Source organism: Phocoena phocoena, chromosome X, assembly GCF_963924675.1.
Source record: "Phocoena phocoena chromosome X, mPhoPho1.1, whole genome shotgun sequence".
Taxonomy (NCBI): Eukaryota; Metazoa; Chordata; class Mammalia; order Artiodactyla; family Phocoenidae; genus Phocoena; species Phocoena phocoena.
Genome location: NC_089240.1, coordinates 46,246,876 through 46,257,004, shown reverse-complemented (window position 1 = coordinate 46,257,004; position 10,129 = coordinate 46,246,876). Strand labels below are relative to the sequence as shown.

General features: G+C 42.2%; 1 protein-coding gene across 1 annotated transcript in view; it reads left to right on the top strand.

The window, feature by feature from the left end:
• Positions 1 to 6,540: 6,540 nt before the first annotated feature.
• HUWE1 (HECT, UBA and WWE domain containing E3 ubiquitin protein ligase 1) overlaps positions 6,541 to 10,129 on the top strand; it is a 142,873-nt gene continuing 139,284 nt past the window's right edge. The window contains exon 1 of the mRNA XM_065900835.1: positions 6,541 to 6,641. The gene's annotated coding sequence lies outside the window, so the exon portion shown is untranslated. The remainder of the gene's footprint in view (positions 6,642 to 10,129) is intronic.

Here is a 10,129-nt window from a genome sequence, read left to right as displayed (position 1 = left end):
CTGGAAGAATATATATCATACTAACAGTTGTTAACTCTATTTGAATAATTTGTTTGTCTGACATTCTGTAATCAGAAAAAAACCAATAAAGATGTATATACATAGGAGCAACAGCATTAACATTAGAAACGTTAGTATTCAAGGCAAAAAATTGTAAATAGGGTAAAAGAGATACTGATAAAAGATACTATCTACCAAGAATATCTTCTGTCATGAACATATATACCAAATGATATTCCATTAAAATATATAAAGAAATCAGAAAAACAGATAAGTTATATTTTATAAGGTAACTCTTAAAAAAATGCCTATGCAACCCTTGCAAAAGTTGATCATGTACTAAGTCACAAAAGAAAGCATAATACATTTCTAATAGTAGGAATCATAAAAGTCATGCTATTGGACCACAGTGCAATACAACTAACTTCTAACTACAAAAACAGCCAAAAAAAAAAAAAAAAAGTTGTCACTTCAAAAATCAAACAAGACTTCTAAATAACTCATGGTCAAAGAAGAAATCAAAACCAAAATTATAGACTAGAAATTAATGAGAATGAAAGTACTACATATTAAGGTCAAACAGAAAAAATTTATAACCTTAAATGATTTTAGAAATAAGTAAGGAAGACTGAAAATGAATAAGCCACATATTTAATGTAAGCCATTTCAAAGGAAATAGCAAAACAAACTTAGAGAGAACTAGAGGAAGATATTAATAAATATAAAAGCTGAAAATAATTTATTAAGTAGAGAATAAGATGGGAGAAAGTGGTAGAATAGGAAAATAAATCCGAGAAATATGGTTTGATTGATGGATAGATGATAGCTATGTGATAAAGTATAGCAAAACATTAATGATAAAATCTATGTTGTGGGTATGCAGGTGTTCACTGTAAAACTCCTTCAGCTTTGCTCCATATTTGAAATGTTCATAATTAAATAGATTAAAAACCTATTATCATCCAGAACATGAGTTTGTGAAACACTGCACTAGAAGTTTCACTAAACCAGGAGAAAGACAAAGATGTCCACTGTTGCCTCTACTATTTAACCTTTTTTTCCTAGAAATTCAATAAAACATTATATGTCAAGTAAATGCATATAGGAATTATAAATATGATAAGGAGGGGAAATCATTATCCACCTGGAAAACCAAAGAAAATGAATAGAAAAACTATTAGAACTTATAAGGAAGGTAAGCAGGATGGCCAGTTACAAAAAGACATCCCATTATGCACGAAAAATATAAAGCGCTACTTCTAAATAGAGGTGGTAGTGAAGGGGAAGTGTGGTGAAACACGTCTTTCATGTGTTGCTCCGTGAACGGTACTTCCATAATGTTTGAATCTTTTACAACCAGAATGATTCACGTAGTTGTTTGAAAAGGGGAAAATAAATCTATAGTAGGCAGAATCCTAGAATGCCCTCTCCCTAGATTTCCCACCCTAATTTCTGGACTTTGAATGTGATGAGATACCATGCCTATGAGTATGTTACATTACCTGGTAAAAGAGATTTTGCAGATGTATTTAAGGTTCCCCTTAAAATAGGGAGATTATTTTGTCTTATCCCAATAGCCTTAATCTAATCACATAAACCTTTTAAAAGCAGAGGGCTTTGAGAGATTTCAAGCAAAAGAACGATTCAGTGTGCCAGTGCTGGCTTGAAGATGAAAGGGGACACGTAAGGAAAAATGTGAGCAGCCTCTAGAAGTTGGGAGCATGGGGATCTCAGTCCTACAACTCAGTCCTACAACAATTAAATCCTGACAACAGCCTGAATGAACCTGAAGTGGATTCTTCTCCAGAGAACTCCAGATAAAAGCCAAGTCTGGGGACACCTTGATATTGGCATTGTATGATCCTAAACAGATAACTCAATCAAGCCCACCAGGACATCTGACCTACAGAACTGTGAGACAATAAGGTGTTGTTTTAAATGGCTAAATTTGTGGTAATTTGTTATGCAACTATAGAAAACAAATACAAAATACATTACATCAGCAAAACAATGATGTGTCCTCTATCAAATTTTCAAAAGTTCAAAATCTGTTAATGACCCAGTCATAAGGCAGGATAGGGAGATGACATCCCATACACCCCACGGAAATGTAAATTGGGAAAATCTTTCTCAAAGTACACTGAGCTATGCCTATCAACCTCTCCCAAAATGTGGATATGCTGTGCCTTATTGAAATTTATTGTAGTTAAATAATTATAGTGGTGAGGAAAGATTTTTCTAAATGTCCTTTACAGAATTGCTTATTAACAGTGGACAATTAGAAACAACATGAATATATGGCAATAGAAGACTAGTTTGTCAAATATAATATCCTACACCCATTTGATGAAATAAGTTTATGCAATATAAAGCCCAATAGGAATTCTTATAGAACTTTACCAGCTAATTTAAAAATTCATCTGGAAAAGAAAATGCACCAGAATAGCCAAGAAATTTGTGGGGAAAAAAGACAGAAGAGCTTGCCCTAGCAGAGATGAAATAATTTAAAACTCAAATGTTTTTAAAAAGTATGGCATTGGTGCTGGTATGGATTTTAGGACTATTGAACTGATGATTTACATTCAAACCCATATACATACTTAGGAATTTGGTTTTTATTTATTTATTTAGTTTTGGCTGTGTTGGGTCTTCGTTGCTGCGCGTGGGCTTTCTCTAGTTGTGGCGAGGGAGCTACCTTTGCTGCGGTGCATGGGCTTCTCATTGCGGTGGCTTCTCTTGTGGAGCATGGGCTCTAGGCACGTGGGCTTCAGTAGTTGTGGCATGTGGGTTCAGTAGTTGTGGCTCACGGGCTCCAGAGAGCAGGTTCGGTAGTTGTGGTGCATGGGCTTAGTTGCTCCATGGCATGTGGGATCTTCCCGGACCAGGGTTCGAACCCATGTCCCTTGCATTGGCAGGTGGATTCTTAACCACTGCGCCACCAGGGAAGTCCCAGGAATTTGGTTTTTGATAGAGGGAAAGAATGATCTGTTCAATTAATGCTTAGGGCCCTATGAAAAATACTAATAAGTAATTAGTATTACAATGGAATAATATTCACCTATGAAACATACCACTGTTAGAACATTTAATGACTAAGAAAAATGTTTACCAAAAAAATTCCAGAAAATTGAAGAGCTAAATCTATAAAATTCTAAAATATTACAAGGAAATATAGAACAACGCTTCTAATCTTGGAGTAGAAAAGTCTTCTTATACAAGATTCAAAATGCAAAAGCCATAAAAGAAACCATTGATAAATTTGAATACGTCAACATTTAAAACACCTATACTCAAAAAGATCCCATAAGCAAAGTTTAAAAATAAGGAAAAGTCTGCAAAAAAATTTCCCATACCTGTAACAAAGATTTATATCCAGACTACATAATTTAATAAGAAGTCAAAAAATCCCATTGGAAGACAGGTAAAAGATATGAACAGGCAAAGTCACCAAACAACAAAAGCAAATGGCCAAAAAATCATATGAAAATATTCCTTAACTTCGATTATTATCAGGGAAACGCAAATAATGAGACATTTTTTCAACCATCACATTGGTACAACATTGAAATGATTGGTTAATACCGGCATGGATAAAAATTTAGGGAAATGGTTATTCTTATTCACTCCTGATGTAGGTGTAAACTGGGTCTTTCTGCATGGCAATTTGACATTACCTATTAAAATTCCAAAAAGTGCTGTTTGAGCCACCTATTTTACTTCTTCATATTTATCTTACAGAAATATTTTAGCATAGCACTGTTAATAGTAATAAAAAAAGCACTGTAACAGTATAAGATTGAAAACAATTTTGTATCTATCAATAGGTTACTTATCAATAGTTAACTCTAGTACACTCATTCAATGGAATACTATGCAGTACGTAAAATGAATGAGGTAGATTTATATGTATTGACATGGAAGGATCTTCAAGACATAGTAAGTGAATAAAGCAATTAGAACGACACATAAAATAGGATGCCATTTATATTTTTAAAAAGTAAAAAACACAGCTATGTATTTCTATATGTGTATATAAGAGGAACTTTACATTTTTCTGTTTTGAGTGTTTTGCAATAATGTATTCATTCATGTGTAATTAGGCAAACATTTTTAAAATGAAAAAAGAACAAAAACGAAACTAATTACATGTTAAAGAAAGGAATGCTTAATGTTGCCATTAAAATTGTTACAGGGCTTCCCTGGTGGCGCAGTGGTTGAGAGTCCCCCTGCCAATGCAGGGGACACGGGTTTGTGTCCCGGTCTGGGAGGATCCCGCATACCGCGGAGCGGCTGGGCCTGTGAGCCATGGCCGCTGAGCCTGCGTGTCTGGAGCCTGTGCTCCGCAACGGGAGAGGCCACAACAGTGAGAGGCCCGCGTACCGAAAAAAAAAAAAAATTGTTACAGACTAATATTTAATGGCATGACAAATATTCACTAGGTTATTAAATAATAACATGCTATGATACTGGTTTTGTTTAGAACAATAAATACATATGTAATGCATAGAAAAAGGCTGGGAGGACATAAAACCAAAACATTAAGAGTGGTCCTCTCTATGTGGTAGGATTATAAGTTTTTAATCTTTTGGTATCTTCTTTATGCTTTCATATAATTTCTGAATAGTCTACAATTAAAAAAAATAGAAACAACAGGTGTGTGCATGTGTGTGTAGGGGGATATTAGTTGAAATTAAGACTGCAAAAGGAGTGGAGCTGGCAAGAGAACTAAAGGGTGCTGCAGACTGAAATTAAAACTAGAGTTGTGGGGTATGTGGGATTTTAGAATTAGGAGTTGGGGAACTAGACTTTATGGGGCCTAGTAATTGACAATAGAAATTTAAGGGTTAGAATTAGAAGTAGAGACCATGGATTATTAGAATTAATTCAGATGCTGTGAGAGATTGTAATTAAAATCAAAGTCCGTATTAAATTAAAGGGCTTTTTGAAAACTATAATGGCAATATCGGTGAGGGTATGGGAATATCTGAATGAACTGGAATTCTCATATATTTCTGGTGGGACCCTAGCTACTTCATTTCTATAAATTTCTCGAGAAAAGTCTCAGAAATATCCAAATATTTAGTTACATCAAATTTCATACCTGTATTATTATTTTTTGCGGTACGCGGGCCTCTCACCGCTGTGGCCCCTCCCGCCGCGGAGCACAGGCTCCGGAAGCGCAGGCCCATCAGCCACGGCCCACGGGCCCGCGGCACGTGGGACCCTCCCGGACCGGGGCACAAACCCGCGCCCCCTGCATCGGCAGGCGGACTCCCAACCACTGCGCCACCAGGGAAGCCCTTATACCTGTATTTTTTGTAATTAAAAAAGACAAACATCGAGTCTTGGTTAACTAATTAGCATTACAATGGAGTAACATTCACCCATTAAAAATAGCATTGTAAGAATATTTAATGGGTCAATCTACCTCAAAGGGGCCTCCATAAAACTGAGATTATACACAAAATTTTATGTGTAAATATGTATATATTTGGCAGGCAGTGGATCCATTCATCAGGTTCTCAATTTGGGGCATTAACCACTGCTTTGGAGGGCTGGAATTAGAACCGGAGGGTACAATTACAGTTTTTATTTCCTCTATGTCTCAAGAGTACTTCAGATAGTGCTTTTGTCTCTATACTTTACATGCGTTTTGTTAAAAATTCAAACCTTACCGACGTATCTAGGGTTTCGAGTCAAAGCTCCCTTCTTCTGCACCCCAGAAGAAAAGCACGGTTAATAGTGGTAACTCCTACCTGATCTTTTTATTCCTATGCATTCACAGATGTAGATCCTCTATAAGCTCTTTGCCAATCGCACTGTCACCCCAAATAATACCAAGGAGAAAAAGAGAATGTTTATTGAGGTCTCACTACCTCCCTGAAGTAAGAGTTTTACCTGTGTAAACTCACTATGGTAGGCGCCCCCGTCATCTCCCGCCCTCCACACAGTGTCCCCGCTTGCCCTATCGCCCCCCATTCTTCGCTAGGCAGCTGGAGAGATTGATTTTTAAACGTTAGTCACATCAAATCACGTCACCCTTCAGCGGTTTCCATCGTGCCTCGAATCAACTCCCAATTCCTTAGTGACCCTACTATCCTCTACGGTTGTGTTTGCTGGGCCTGGAGTACCTCAGGCGCGGTCCCCCGTAGGGGACCCGGCTTCGCCGCGGAGGGAGTGCCCTCCCAGGGGGCAGGGGCGGGGCTTCTCGAGCTGGGGGCGGAGCCTCAGAACGAGTATGAGGAGAGCCGGAGGGGGAGGTTTTCGACGGAGGGCGAGCGAGGGGAGCAGGTCTGAAGCAGGGCCGCGGACCCGGCACGCTCCTGCTAGTGCCACCGAGGTGAGCGTCTTCCTCCGGGCTGGGGGGGAGGGCTCTGCTCTCGCGGTCGTCCTCTGCTCCTCGCTGGGGGATGTTCCCACGGGACCCTGCGCTGAGGCGCGGAGGTGGCGGCCTTGGGGAGCCTGCGGGAGAGGCTGGTGAAGGAACCCGGCGGCCTGCCTCAGCCCTCCCTCAACCCCGCCTTCTCTCCCCTCCCCCAGGCCTCGGCCGGCGCCAGTGAAGAGAGCTCGCCGCATCTTCGGGGGCAGCCCGGCAGCGGCCGGCAGTGCGGCGAGAGAGCGGCCGACAGTGGGGATGCGAGGTACCGGCATTAGTCGTGGCCAAGTGGCCCTAGAGAGGGAGTAAAGGCCGGGCCTTCAGCGTTTCTCTCAGGGGTTCGAGGAAGGCGGCCTCAGAGGAGGGGGAAGGTGAGGGGCTGGCAGGCAGGCTTCGCGGGTAACTACTTAGGCGTCGTATATGTAGGTTTTGGTATCTAAATGGTACTACACACACACGCGCGCGCGCACACACACACACATTCATTTCGGCTAATTGCTTTTTAAAAACTTAACAATATGTCTTGTAGATCTTCCTATATCAGGGAATCTAAATTTATCTCATTTATAAACAGCTGAATTGTATGATTGTACTACAGTTTATTTAACTATTTCCCGATTGATGTACATTGGCTTGTTTCCCTTTTGGGGGAGGGAAGGGGCTATTACAAGCAATGCTATAATGAATGGGCTTGTGTGTGTGTGTGTGTGTGTGTGTGTGTGTGTGTATATTTCATGTATGAGTATTTCTGTAGGAGAAATTCTTAGAAGAGTAATCGCTGGGTCAAAATGTTTATGCATTTTGAATTTTGATAAATTTATCCAAATTGCCTTCTCAAAAGGCTATACTAATTTACACTCTTCAATGTGCGAGAATGCCCATTTTTCCACAGTTGTGCCAACACGAATTATCATCAACCTTTGTAATTTTGGCTAATTTAAAGGGCAAAAAATGGTATGTCATTGTTTTCATTTGCATTTCCCTGATTACTTGTGAAGTTGAACATATTTTTTATTTGTACGATTACAAAACTAAATAGGCAAATATCGATAGTTTTCCTATCTATAAGCAGTAAGCATTTCGAAAATTTAACACTAAAAAAACCCCATTCGCAATAGCAAGAAAAAAGAATAAAAATACCTAGAAGTAAACTACAAAACTTTATTGAGGAATATAATGAAAGAACGTTTGCATACGTGAAGAAGGGGATACTGTGCTTCTGTATAAGAAGGCTCAATTTTGTAGTGATGTCCATTTTTTCTGTGTTGATTTATACAGTTCATGCAATTTCAATAAATATACCAAGTGTTTGGAACTTAATATGATTCTAAAGTTCATCCAGAAAAAATATGGCTAAGAACAACCGAGAAAATATTTTAAAGATAAGTAAAGATGGGGTACTCGTACTACCAGCTATTAAAATGTACTCTAAAGGAACATTATATAAATTAGAATAGACAGAACAATGCATTAGAATAGGAAAGCCCACAAATCGAGCCAGATTGGCTCCCAAGATTTATTGGAGAAACATTGTTGGCTAGACGTGGAAAAACTGCCATATTAAAAGCTTCAAGCACGCACTCGCCCCCAACCCCCACCCCCGCCTTGGAAGCTTGAATTTTTCCTGAGGGCAGACCTCTTTGTTTGGAGAAAACCACTTTATTGGATCTTTTGGTTATGCCAAGGTAAAGCCTCAGGAGTTAAAATTTGTGGCTTTGGAGCTAGAACTAACGATATGAGCCTTTAGTTAGATTGAGATGGATTCAGTAGCCTGCAGTGCGGCGAGGGAAGGAGTCTGGATATTATCGGTCTTAAAAATTTTTTTTACCGATCTAATGGGCCAAAAATGTTATGTCATTGTTTTCATTTGCATTTGCGTGCTTATTGTGAGATAGAACGTATTTTATGTGTTAGTCCAAAATAATATGTGATTCCTGGGGTCAGGTAACAATGGGAGATCTATTGCTCCTCTTCCCGAATGGAGTTTGGTTAATTGGTACAGCTCTGCCCGGAAGCGTGAGAATAAACAGGTTGACTTTTTAAATTTTCCTCAAGCACTAGGCTCTAGACACCTTAGATCGGGGGCGGAGGCAGTTTTCAGGACATGGCCGAGATTTGGCGCTGAGCTGTGTCATCGCGAGGTTTGGCAGCCAGCTCCGCAGTGGGTCGGAAACCTCGTGGTAGGCGAGATCCCTGCAGGACGGGAGGTTCCTCCCTTCCCCTGAAAACTCCCAGTCATTTTCATGGAGCCCCGCCTCTCTCCTTTTTAGGAGCGTGCCCCAGGTCTCGCGAGATCTCGTATTTCCTAAAGACGAGGCGCGGGCGGCATCCTGCGGTGAAGTCGAAGGTCTCGCGGAGACCGAAACGTATTATCGCGATAGTTCTGACCGCGCATGCGAGAGCCGGCGGCGGCAGAGTGGCTCCGCCCCTTGGCTCTCCGTGAGTTTGTGCGTCATTTGCTTTTTGCTTCGCGTAGGGTGAGAGCAGAGCCGTAGCGACTTCAGCTTTGGTGGGAGGAGGGGTCTGTGAAGGGCTGGGCTCAGGCTGTTCCCGTCGGGTAGAGGTTCTCGCGGGATCACGCGGAGGCGGCTGCGGTTCGGCTACAGACTGCAGTAGCCGCGGAGGCGGTGGCAGCGTCTTCGGCTCATGCTGTTCCTAGCCGGTGAGTTCTCGCGGGAGCGGGGTTACGTTCTCTTGGAATCCGTTGGCGATGGCGGAGGTACCTCGGGTGGGGGGTGGCAGTGACTAGGGTCGGTTCGCCTGCTGTTAAGATGGCGGCGGAAGCTGATGTCTGTCCGGCCAGGACCCGGGACTGAGATGTTGGCTGTCCGCATTTGTGACACCTCTCAGGTACCCGACGTTAAGGAGGTGACGATTGGCGAAAAGCCGAGGTGCCAATAAGCCGAACCTGAGGCGAAGACCACTCCGTCTCTAGTCGGTTGAGGCGACACCATTTCCCGGGCCTCAGCCGCGTGTGGGCCCGCCTTTACCCCACCAATCGGTCAACGCCTCCGTTGTCGCCGCCGCAGTGGGCGGGTAGGGAAGGGTGAGGGGCGGGAGTCCTGAAGTTCGTTGGGGAGTGGGGTTGGGGGTTAGATTTGGCAGCGGGGGAGATGGGACCAACCTACGATGACTGATTCCCTCCTCCTACCTTTTTGTGGGCTCGCCTCGGTTTTCCGCTCCTTCGGGGCCCAAATGAATCCTCTAGTTTTTCTTGAGGTGGGCTGTACTTCCCCAACTCCCATGGTCTTTGAACTAAGATAGAGCGGGTCAAGCTTTGGTGCCTCTGACGTATTCCTTCCCCATTCTCCCCTAATTCCACCGTCCCTTTGAATCTTCCTAATCTACATGGATATTTGAGGCTCGTATTTAAGAGGGAGAGTCAAAGCTTTTTCTTGTCATCCCCTCCCCGCTCCTGCTAAGGCAGAGCTTAGCCCAAGTCTCCTAATCCGTCCCGCCCCCGCGCCCCCCAGTTGATCCACTTGACAGAGGCATTGACTAGAGACCCTTTCCTGTTCCCTGCAGTTATTCCGTCTTTGTGGATGGAGTCATAGTAGCCTTCAAGCCTGTATGACCCTGATCGGAGCACAGGGCACTGATTTCTCCAACTCTGCTGCTCAACCATTTTTAGGTGGAACAATGAATGGGTTGGTGGTTAGATGATTGCAGTCTTTGTGACCTCTTCGTTCTCGGGGCCGTTAGCCTTTCCTTCCTCATAAACACCCACTCCCCCCAAAAAAGGGGAAAAAAAAC